The sequence below is a fragment of the Mustela lutreola genome, chromosome 15, assembly GCF_030435805.1.
Source record: "Mustela lutreola isolate mMusLut2 chromosome 15, mMusLut2.pri, whole genome shotgun sequence".
NCBI lineage: Eukaryota > Metazoa > Chordata > Mammalia > Carnivora > Mustelidae > Mustela > Mustela lutreola.
The window spans coordinates 14,488,713-14,501,374 of record NC_081304.1 but is presented as its reverse complement, the minus strand read 5'-3'; the positions used below and the strand labels follow the sequence as shown (position 1 = coordinate 14,501,374).

Sequence of the window (12,662 nt, the reverse complement as noted above, 5' to 3'; positions counted from 1 at the left end):
CATGGTAGAGAAGAATGCCAACATACCACATATACCCACATGCACTTACAGAATTAGAAAAAGGTGAAACATTAGGGCAAAGTGTTTAAAGCAAAATAGGAAAAAACAGCTCTCATTTTATAAAAAAATTTATGTAACAAGAAAACAACAAGATTTCAAAGAAGGTTATAAAATGTATGAGAAACACAACCCAAATTGTTCTTCACTTATAATCAAAATATAATTTAAATAAAAATGTACCTTTTATGCTTAATGAGTTAAAACACGCACTCTTTTTACAGAAAAGAGCCAAAGGTAGTGAAATTTACTTTCTTATCCATCGTTGGTAGCAATGAAAATTAGAAGTTGGTGCACTCTTTCTGGAAAGCACAAAAGTGCTCAGATTTTTGATCCTATAATTCTATTTCTACATCCTGAATAGTTTTCGGATACGGAAAAAGCTGTGTGCCCAATGGCGCTCATTGTATCCCATTTACAAACACAAAAACTGGAAAGATCTGAATTTCCAAGATCTTAATGACTGAAATAAATTATGACACATACACTCAATGGAATATTATGCAATCATTAAAACAGCACTTCGGAAAATTTACAGCAACGCAGAAAAATGTTTCTATCAGTCTTCATGTGAAAAATATAGAACCCAAGATTTAATGTACACTGTGGTGACAATTATACTGGGCAGATTTTTTTGGTCTGCTTATCCTCTTGGCTTGGCTAAGAACTGTACCCTCCCCCACGCAGTCTCCACGGAAGCAGCTGTGTGTGAACGCACACGCATGTACACACGTGCAATGCACACATGTACAGGGGATGGCTGGTAAGGTTTCCTGGGACAATAGCCCTTTGAGGTCTGGGCCCATTCAGCCATGCCACCTTATATAGTAAGATTTTCTCTTCGTCAGCACACTGTCCCACAAATTATCCGGTTCCTGGGGGTCTTCAATTAAAAATGGGCCGACATAACTCTCTTATACTGTGAGAGTTTGGATTTGGGCACAAAAATTTCAAAATACAGGAGTATGGCTGGCTTTTAGCACTAAACAACAAGACTGGGGGTTTACTTGTGCACAGCAGCCTGACCTCAAAACACCTGCACACTCTTAGTAAGAACCAGGATGGCACTTAGTTAGTCGCTTAAGAAGGAAAGCCCCATGTCTGTCTCCAAAACAGCCCGAGATGGCAGGACAAACACCGGGTCCCTGCACTCCTTCTCCACGGTGGAAACCCGCCAGCAGAGGGGCCGAAGCAGCTGCTACACTGTTCTCCCTTGCCGGCTCCTGGCCTAGAGGTGAAGAGGCTCTACCCTTTCCTTCAAACAGAGCCAGGGCCACTCACCTGGAATGGGAGAACCCAGAGCAACCTTCCCCACTGCTGGCTCAGTCTATCCTCGGTGTGAAGCCTCAACCCAAGGAAGAGGTGTCTGCTTTTATTATTATTTTTTAAAGATTTTATTTATTTATTTGACAGACAGAGATTACAAGTAAGCAGAGAGGCAGTCAGAGAGAGGAGGAAGCAGGCTCCCCGCTGAGCAGAGAGCCGGACGTGGGGCTCGATCACAGGACCCTGGGATCTGACCTGAGCCGAAGGCAAAGGCTTTAACCCACTGAGCCACCCAGGTGCCCCGAGGTGTCTACTTTTTACCTGGCTGGGAAAACAGAAGCCTCAGCAAGGGTGGTGCCTACCCTAGCAGGGAGTCCAGTGTTTTGGGGATGAAATCCTTTTAGCCTACAGGGTATAGGCAGTGAGAAGCTTCATCTGCACCCGCTCACACCCGAAACGCACATCGCCCAGAGCACACGGGCTTGTAGAACAGTGGCCCGAAGACAAGACCACTGCGTGCTGTCGCTCAGCGAGACTGAAGGCGAATCTCCCACGGAGAAGGTGGAATGGCTTTGCAGCTGATGGGGGACAGCAGGACCATGTCAGATGGGGGCAGTCTAGAGACTGAATAACTCAAAAGGGAAGAATGTGTGCACATCTGGGGACCAAGAGGTGGAAAGGCCTGCTGAGTCCCCCTCCACCTGTCAAAAATCCCCTCAAGAACAGGCATTTTGTAAGTAGGTCTCGGGATGACACAAGAATTGTACTGAGCTCTGTGGACCGCTCAGCTGGTAAGAAACTAAACTCAGGCGATTTCTGTGAATGTTTGCTGGGTGGGAGAGAGACAAAGACTGAAATGGGGAGAGAAGCCTGAGAAGAAACACAGCTGACAGACAGAGTGCGCGCCCAGGCTTCGACCCTTCCTCAGGCCAACTTCCTGTCCTTGGGCTCAAAGAACCTCATGAGAAATTCCCCCTTTGCTGACATTTCTTGGAACTAGATTTCTGTCCCTCACAACCCAAGACAAACACACACGCCCCTATGAAAAAAAAAAAATTATACATATGAAGATGAAGGAAATATTACAAAATTATAGGAACACTTTTTTCTCCTGTATTTTCTTAAATTTTCTATAATACAATTGTGTAATCAGCAATGAATTTTTCGTAAAATAGAAAGGAGATGGCCCAGTGAGCAGGTGGGAGAGAAGTTCAAATTTAAAGGAGCTTGAGCAAGCCTGTAAGTTCCAGATGAAGCGCTTTCCATATTAGGATTCTCAGACAACTTGGCCACCTTTGATCATTAACGTCCACAAGACAGAAACAAAAGTTTAGAAACAAAGAGGTCCCTGGGTAAGACAGTTCGTTTCCAGGAACGGATGAGTTCTGTCATTGTTATTAAAGCCTATAGTACAATTTTAATGAACTGAATGCCCCCAAATATATCTTATCACAGTATTAATATTCAAATGGGTCAATATTTACTAAAACCTATCAGTGCTGCTTCATTACTAGTGTGGAAACAAAAGCCACCTGCCTTGTCTGAGCATCTTGGAAACCACAGGAAGAGCAATTGTCTATGGTTGGTTGGTGAATCGAAATAAAACACTAATCACATAACTAACAGAGTCCTCTGAAAATCTCAAAAATACCAGGTTTGGCTAGAAGTTGAATTTAGCAACTGAGAGCACTGACAGTTAATCAGAGTGTCCACACTGACGTCACAAACCCTGTCACAACAGTCTTCTCTCTTCTTTGGAGGCTGCTGATGGTTTCCAATTAGAATGTTCGGGGAGCCACTGTGAACAGTGTTATTCTCTCACATGGCAAATTAACATGACAACATTTCTGGCTTTTCTCCCCCAGCATTTTTGAAAGCGTGAAAATGCCTGCCTCCGGAGGCAGTTGCTATTACTAAGGTGAATTAAATAAGCTTCCAGATGCCTTCTGGGATACTGAGCACAGCTCAGAACCATTTGTACCTGGATGTCTAAAAATGCTGCTTTACAATAATGACCTTGCACGTTAGCTCACCCAGCCATTGTAGCCGCCAGGGCTCCCTTCTCTCTACGATGGAAGAAATGACCGGAGGCCCTATGTTACACACGCTCATTTATGGAGAGCCTGAAAATTTAAACAAAATGCTGATTCTGCAGATCGGCTTTAAGCTGACTACCTGGAATCTGACTCATTTTTCCAGCGAGCGGGATATGTACTCATGGCTTTGATGGCTGCTTCTAAGAAGTAATCACAGTGACACCATGGAGGGGAGAACTGGTAGCGGGTAACCAAGTCTAACCTAACACTGAACACCCATGAGCCAGCTGGTCCTCCCCCAAGTCTGACCCCGCTCGCTCTCTCCCAGGAGGGGACCCCGACGTAACAATGCTGTCTGCGAACAATGAACAAAGCCGGGCAGTTCGGGGCAGAGGATGCTGAGCAAAGGGTCGCTAGCTAGTACAACCCACTTATTTCACGTAGGTTCATTCAGTGATGGTAGAACTGCCCTCATGGCAGGCCTGCTCGGCCAGGACTTCAAGAGCCTTTCTCTTGGGAAAACAAAGGCAGTACTGGAACTGCATCCTCATGTTCAAGGTTCTGATGGTAAAGCAAAGCTCAGCATCTACACCACTTCATAAAACACACCACTCATTCTGCCTTTCTGCCAAGACGTGGAAGCAACTACCAACAGCTTAGAGATGGTTAAAATGAGAATTTCATTCTGATATTCTAAACTCAGCTGACTGTTAGTTGCTCTTGCATTTATTAATTCAACACCTTATATTTCAGGTAAGAAAAAAAATCTTTCCTAAAATGAGTTCTGAAATAACTTTGTTTAGAAAATGCCTTCAGGGGTGCCTGGGTGGCCCGGTTGGTACAGTGTGTGTCTTTTGCTCAGATCATGATCCCAGAGTCCTGGGTTGGAGCCCCACGTTGGGCTCCCTGCTTAGCGGGGAGTCTGCTTCTCCCTCTGTGCTCCCCCCCATCCCACTTGGGCATGTGCACACGCTCTCTCTCTCAAATAAATAAAATCTTAAAAAAAAAAAGAAAGAAAGAAAGAAAGAAAAAATATCTTCAATAAAGAGAATTGGACACCAGAGATTGGATCTGTTGAAGCAGCACAAAAACAGAGGAAACCACTTCTCCCACACCTGCCCCACCCCCATTTTTGAACTAGTACTTGGGACTGGTCAGGCAAGGAGGCAGTTCACCAGTGCCTGGAAAGCAACCAGTAAAGCTCAGGGCTTAGTTTCATTTTTGGGCGCTGTGTCTACCACTGAGGTGGCTACTCCTTTTCACTCACCCTCTGGCCCCCGCCAAGGAAGAAGAGCAAGGAAGCACACACCAGCTCCTCCAAGATTCAGAACATGGGAGAACCCAGTGGTCCCCATCAGGGTTTGCAGAAACGCTGCATTTTCCAAAGAAATACAGTACTTAAGTTTCAGGCACATATTTCAAGAAACAGGCCACACACTGACTACCTAACAACAAGGGTCAGAAATAAGTTAATAAAAATAGCACAGACTTTTCATCTTGAAGTCAGTGGGAAGGAGTGGTGCCACGCACATGTGTCTCCTACCAGCTTTCCAAAGTCATCTACGCTTGGTAAGTGTGGTAGTGCTGGTTCTGTTTACAACACTGGTGATGACCCACTCCCCCGAAAAAGAGGTGTACATACACACCCAGAAGACCCACCACCGTGAACAAGGGGGCCACATCCTTCTCAGGTGGCGTGCCCATCAATCAAGTCAACCCAAGTTCGATCTATATGACAACACTGTAGCAGTAGCTTAGTCAGATAAGCAGAAACAGTAAAACTAGTTACAATCTTTTCTCTGAATCTTCTCTACTTCCTACCTGCGCTCCAGCAGACCACAGTCTGCACAATAATATTAGAATATAATAATCCGGCTAGTAACATCATGATTTTTTTTTTCTTTTAGAAGTACCACACCAATTTCCAGGATACACCATTGAGATGGACCAATAAACTATTGAGAGGCATTTAAAAAAAATTTTTTTTTTTAAGTAATTTTCCTCCATCTTCATTGGATTACTTTTACATTGCATAAACCCAGCTTTAGTTTCTTTTTTTCAGGCTAAGAAAGTAATTCCTCCAAACTAAAAGTACAATACTTGCGTTACTCGAGCAAGGATACTGGCATGCTGCCAATAAAATATTATTACACAAGATAGCATGTACCTAAATTCCTGGAACCTACCACCTCCCAACTACAACCGGTCTGCCTTATGCAGTGCAGTGGCTCCTTGCCAGGCCTCAAACCCACTGGGCACTGGCAACAGAGGCAAAGTGAAGGTAAAGTGACTTACGAGCTCATTTTGGTTGGGATAATACATACACATTACGGTTTTATAGGTAAGATGTAAAACAAGTCTCCAAGCATGGGAAGGATTAGATAAGAAAGATTTCCGTGGTGTTTTGTCTTACTACTTAAGGATACATGCAATCTTGAGAACAGTTAAAACTGCATGTCCCCAGATGCAGAATAATGGATTTTGAATGGATTAGAATGTGCTACGGAATCAGAGTTTACAATTATTAATCTTAGCAACAATGCTCAGAGATGAGAAGGGCCTTCTCTGTGGGGGATGTACAATGCCAAAGGAGGGAAGAGAGACTGCTTGTGTGGATGGAGTACAGGAGGTGGCCTCTGATGGAGAAGAAGACAGAGGAGAGGGGTAGTGGCTAACAGACCGGATTATTCTGCTGGTCATAATTAGCTGAAAGCTACAGGATGGATGAACTGATTTTATAAGAGATCAGTAAGACACTTTCTGGCATGCCATAATAAGACATCACCCTTAGGGGCTTTACTCATGCACACATGCATGCACACGTATACACACACACGCCAACCTGTGTGGTAATAGGTCAATTCAGCACAAAGTACCTTTTTTTAAAATTTTTTAAAGATTTTTTTATTTATCTGACAGAGAGATCACAGGTAGGCAGAGAGGCAGGCCGGAGGGTGGGCAGGAAGCAGGCTCCCCGCTGAGCAGAGAGCCTAAGTGGGGCTTGATCCCAGGACCCTGAGATCATGACCTGAGCTGAAGGCAGAGGCTTAACCCACTGAACCACCCAGGCGTCCCCAGCACAAAGTACCTTAAAATAGTATTCTGTAACATGGTTCCCTGGCAGGCACTGAACAATATTCAAGAAAAAGGGCATTTGTATCTATAATTCTATTTACAGCAATATCATTTACTTCAGACTATAAACTTCAACAAAGCCTGGCTATTTGCAGTTCTGGTTGCTTTATAAAAGTACCTAATAGAGCCACTGATCACATCGTAGAAGACCATGCAGATGACTGCCAAAAAACTATCAAGAATTCATCAAAGCAGAAGACTGAAATCAGTGCCCAGTAACTGCCAGCACACTCCCATTACATAAAGATCTCTTATTGACCAAAAAAAAAAAAAAAAAAAAAAAAAGTCCTCAGGAGTTTAAGCCTCTTATTAATCAGGAAAAGGGGGCTAAACTAGCAGATCCCCAAGGCCTACCTGTGAAGGTATCATATGTAAAAGCCTGATCAGAGAGACAGACAGAGATTTTTATTCGAATCATACTCTGTTCCCCAACCTCCATCTCACTTATATTTCTGATCCAACAGTAAAGTGCTCCTTTCCAAACATGGAGACTTCCATATATAGCCAAGGGTACCAACTGACACACAAAACTCACTGTGTTTAGTCTCCTGCCTGCTGCCTTGGGATAAAGATGAAGAACAGAATTGAGACATTAGGGATATTAAGAGATTTGCCGGTTTAACTGTGTCTGGTTTTAGTGACCTCTGTCTACTGCAGAATCATTCCTCCCCCTATTCTACTTTGTTGAGCTGCAGGGGTAGGTCAGCAATAATCCATCAGCTCGATAGTTCCTTCTAACCGGACTACTGGCTGTTATGTTTCCTGATATTAAGTCAATAAAGGTAACCATGACATTTGCTTTGGATGGGAGTCAAGTGTCTGGTTGGGATGCACAAAAGGGCAAGGCCTAACCAAACAGCCCTGTGTGGTTTCCAAACTGAGCGGCTAAGAGAGTTAAGGCTGCATTTGTGGCAATTCTTGTGTATGGTGTAATTAACCACCACCCAAGACAGTTACAATTCTTCAGTTTAGGCTACTCTTCTAATAGTTGTCATAAAAGGTTCCTCCCAAGTCCGCTTGTTCCCGAGCCCAAAGACAGGTTACTTTTACAACAGGTGAATATATTCCCCCAAACTGGTTCTGGGGCCCCAGGCCAAGTGCCTGAGTTCCAGGAGCTGGCACTTCTGTTTGTCTTCATGGTCGCTCTGCCGTCCGCTTATACTGACACCACGGGAGGGGGAAATACATTTGGGCATGAAGGGTGCTAAGGGAAACCTTGTGGCACACTATGGCCAAGGGAACAAGCCCTCATTATTTCAGGTGCTATCAAATCCCCACAGCCCCCGAAGCATTTTATGCACATGAAAACTAAAACCCAAGGTTTCACAATCCTTTAGTGGCTGAGATTCAGAATACAGGTGTTGCCACTATTATTTAGTTGCTTTCGCCAAAGGGAAACAGCAGCAATTGGGATCTTGTAAAAACTGAGAGCCCTGGGGGAACCTGGGTGGCTCAGTGGGTTAAAGCCTCTGCCTTCAGCTCAGGTGATGATCTCAGGGTCCTGGGATTGAGCCCCACATCGGGCTCTCTGCTCCGCAGGGAGCCTGCTTCCTCCTTTCTCTCTCTCTGCTTGCCTCTCTGTCCACTTGTGATCTCTGTCAAATAAATAAAATCTCTAAAAACAACAACAAAACAAAAAACTGAGAGCCCTGTGAGGCTCACTTACCTTAATGGAACAGCATGGGAAATGAACTACACTACGAACAGTCTGCCGTCAACCGCCAGCACAGTGGGGAACTACCAGCCTCACAAAAAGCCTGATTCCATCTATTGGAGCTTGCATACTCAGGTGCAGTTAAACGAATTGTGAAGAAGTCCCCCTTCAAAAACTCCAAGAGGGGGTGGGGGGGGCAGGACTCCATTAGATACCAAAATTTTCACTCCTAATAACTGCAACTGATTTCAAACTGTCAATTTCACCCTTTACATTGGCTAGAGATTTCTTTTGGGGGAGGGGAACAACTGGGGCCAAACAAAATGTGGGTAAGTGCTTTAGTGGAATAAAAATGATCTACAAACAACTATATTTATGACCTAATTGCCACCTAAGCTTGCCAGATGTTGCCAAGCTTTATAATAGAAGTTAAACACTATGAAACGCCACCTCTAGTTGAGAGAGATACCTGGCCAGTCTGTTCTCCCCTAGACAGAATTCCCACTGTTGCAACAAGTACATTTGAGGAATACGACTTCCCTACTGGCCCAGTGAGCCACACCCCGTTCTTCTCTCCAATTAGCCTGACAGGCATTGAAGCCATATGGCTCCGTATGATACAGATCAAACAGCAGGGACTATTTCCGGCTTCTGGGACAGGCCATTTTGGAGATGAAAAAGAGAGAGGAAGCCAAGGCCTGGAGAAGTGAAGTGACTTGCCCAAGGCACCAGAGATGGTTAACCGTAGACCATAGACGTAGGACTGGAACCAAGGCCTCCGCCTCTCCGTCTGGGCCTTGGCTCACTATACTACACTATAATTTCACTACTTTAAAATCACGGCTCTCTGACAACCATAAGCCTAAATTATTTCAGGCCTGGAGCTCCCCTTTGAATTCGGCCGGGGCAGCGGAAGATCAGTAAGCATCCTGCTCTGATGGGGGGGGGGGGGCAGGAGCTCTTGGAGGAGACCAAAATGTAATTTGTGGATTCTACACAGACACCCAACATACCAAAAGGCACTGCAAATTAGACGGGGTAGGTGGGGTCTTTAGAAAATGTTCTGGATAAAAATTCCCGAGATCCCACTGTAGTCTAAGTGGATGAGAATAACACCATAAAAAGTGAAAGGCCACAGCCTCGGCCACCATAAAAAAATTCCTGCGATACACATTTATCCAACCCAGTTCCAATGGCTTAAAAAAAAAAAAAACACAACTCTTTGAACGTGATGATGATGATGACACAGTAGCCACTGCCAAATCCTTTGATGAAGCGAGTCATTTCTTTTAATGCCAGTGCCAAGGAAACACACATTACTGATCAGCATGGGACAACTCCTTTGAACAGCGAGAACCATTTTAATGACCAAACATATACAGACGGGCCTCAGGCAGTAAGCCGTGACTGCTGCACTTAGCAGGAACAAGAGGCTCACAGAAAAGGGAAGGAAATGCAGATCTGAAATATTGACTTTTTCATGTGGAAAAAAAAAAATCTGATGCCACCAGATTTCCGTAACTTCAGCCCAGGTCTCTATGTCCCAGGCTCCTCTGAGAGGCAAATGTATACAACCCCATGCAATTCTCACACACGTGGACAGAGCTAGGAAGGCAAAGGAAACTGATGGAAGACTGTTGGCACAACCAAGTCTACAGAGCTGTGGTTCAAAGACCCAGGGCTGAGAAACCAGAGCAAAGCAAGGGGACTCGCCCGATGGAACAGGGCTGTTTTCTCCAGTTTATGGAGTGGTGGGCAGAGAACAGAAGCAGGAGAGCATTGCCGACAGGGAGTTAACCAGGCCTTTGGGGTCAAGGTAGAAAACCTTCCAGACACTAAGGAGTCTAAAACTCCCTCCTGAGAAAGGAAATATGACCGTCTGGCGTGGGGTTGGGAGGACAGTGCTGCTCAACTGCCATCAGGGTCTGTTTTCCCAGAGGCCTCTCCTCCCAAAGTCATCATGCTGGCCAGGCTTCTGCCTCGTCGGGAGGTCATCCAATCTTACTGCCGATTTCTTGGGTCAATAAAGTGGCTCATGAGGGCATCCGCATTGTGGGACAAGGTGGCGAAGCTCCCAAATCTGTTCTTTCTTTTGAAAACTGAGGAACAGCAACATCTCTTTAAATGCTAAGAAAGCAAAATAAATGTTAAGAATGTTAAAGGCAAGAGTTATGTAAACACTAGGGAAGATCACTGTATTAACGAAACTGGTGGTGGCCAAAGACGCCATCGGAAAGTAAACACACTCAAAAACCTGACTATCCACTCTGTCTCAAAGCTCAACTGCTCCGCATTTACCCTCATGGGCAGACAGCGAGGAGACACGAGCTGCTGTTAACAATCTGAATAATTAAGAAAAGGTTAAAATATGTTTGGCTGGTGGTATTTAAGCAGGGGGGAGAATATAACTGCTGAAGAGACTTTCACCAAACTGTACATTTCAAGTTCAGGGACTGTATTTGAATTACCTGGAAACTCACTCATGTCGTACCCTCCGTTCCCTGATGATGCTTGAGAATTCAACTTCCATTTGTTACTCTTCAATGTAGTGCCTGGCAGTGTGGCTGTTAGAAGGGCAGACTCCGGAGCCAGATCGTCCCTAGACAGCTCTCTGTGCCTCGGTTTTCTCATCCGGAAATGGGGACGGTAATAATACCTACTTCAAAGGGCTGTTGGGAGGCCCAGCATACCCCAAGTTCTTAGAACAGGGTCTAGTATGCAGCAAGCACCGGGTGAGGGCCCGTTATTATTATTATTTTTTAAATTTATTTATTTGACAGATAGAGATCACAAGCAGGCAGAGAGGCAGGTAGAGAGGCGGTGGGGGCAGGGGGGAAGCAGGCTCTCTGCTGAGCAGAGAGCCCAACATGGGGCTTGATCCCAAGACCCTGCGATCATGACCTGAGCCAAAGGCAGAGGCTTTAACCCACTGAGCCACCCAGGCGCCCCGAGGGCCCGTTATTATTACGACAACTAATCAAGAACTACATAAGGCAACAGCATCTAATCACAACAGATCTATGCCTGCCCTGGCGGACTTTACAGTCTATTAAGGGGCCACAGTAGTCAAACAATCACACAAGCAGAATGATAAGCTGCAGGGAGTGCTGTGAAAAGGGCACACGGGGAAACCATGAGAGCCTAGCAGAAGCTGCTCTGGTCTCACGCGGGGGGTGCCCAGGATTACAGTGGCGAAGATCTTCCGAAAGGAGTGAGATTTGAACTAAGATCTATAGGAAGGAGGGGAAGGAAGGGAAGAATAGCCTGGGCAGAGGAAACAGCCTATGCAAAGGTCCTGAGATTAAGATCATTTAAGGTGCTTGAAGACCTATTGGCCCATGCTGCCGGAGAAAGCAGAGTCGGGGGATGGGCCAAGGTGGGGCTGAGGCAGCAGAGAAAAGCCCAAGGGCACATTCATGCACAGTGAGCCACAAAACCAGAACCTTCATCATGTGCTTGTTTGTTACCTTTGCAGCTTACAGAAAGAATAGGAAGGTGTGCTATTCTGATTGGTGTAAAGCTCATCTAGAAAGGAAAAGAACCCTCCCCTAACATGAAATATTTGATACACCAAACGCAGACAATCTGTGTTCATACCCCAGGTGAGGCGTCTTCGGTGTTTTAACTTAAACTGATGTTAGACTAGTGCTTCTTAGCTGGTTTAGAGCTGAGTCTGAGCAGAACGCACCCAAACTTCATGGGCAGGTTTAGTAAATCACTTGTGAAATATGGCTACAGAACACACCCCAGTACAAGGGCTTCTGCTTTCCAAGACCCCTCACCCGAGGGACCTCTGACTGGCCACCCCTCTGAAGCTCTCTCTTTAAACTTCAGGGGTGCTCCATCCCCCCCAGTACCTGTGGTCAGTGCCAGGGCCATTCATGCCCTGCAGGCAGAAATCTTGAGGGTACTAGCCTTATAAAATGCGGTAAGTCACCGGATCACAGTCCCACATTACTCAAGAAGGTTGGCACAGATATGAAGGATTTATCAAGCTCTTCCAGGCACTCCCTGTTTCACACCTCTTCCTGTTGGCTGACACTTCCATGGCCGATCTACTAGTTCACTCATTTCAACCCCACCCCCAGTCTTTTATCCTACAGAAACACAGAAGAGGGGTCCTGTCATTCATAAGGCACTGGAGCTCCAAGGTCTATAAACTCCTGCCTTCAAGGAGTTTACCATCTGGCAGAGCAGTAGTACAATCCAAGGGAAATGATAGTAGGTTCCATATCCATGTCTGGAGCAATTCCCTAAGATTCTGAACGCACACTTCCCTGTTCAGGCCTTCTTCTCACTCTGTGGCCTAACCTGTGTTCATGTAACTCCAAAGCCCATTAATCATACTCTCAAAATTCCAAGTTAAAAAGCCCCAAAGTTCCTTAGGTGAGCCTCGTACATGGTCAATGCATGCTTCTGGGTGAATGAAGCTGAAAAGAAAGCAGATGGAGCATGGGGCTATGAGCTGGGGTTTGGGCTCTGGGCAAGTCATTATTATCTCTCTGGTTATCAGT

General features: G+C 45.4%; 1 protein-coding gene across 2 annotated transcripts in view; it reads right to left on the bottom strand.

The window, feature by feature from the left end:
• The window catches only part of ERN1 (endoplasmic reticulum to nucleus signaling 1), a 77,209-nt gene that overhangs the window by 52,617 nt on the left and 11,930 nt on the right, over window positions 1-12,662 (bottom strand). The window lies entirely within an intron of this gene.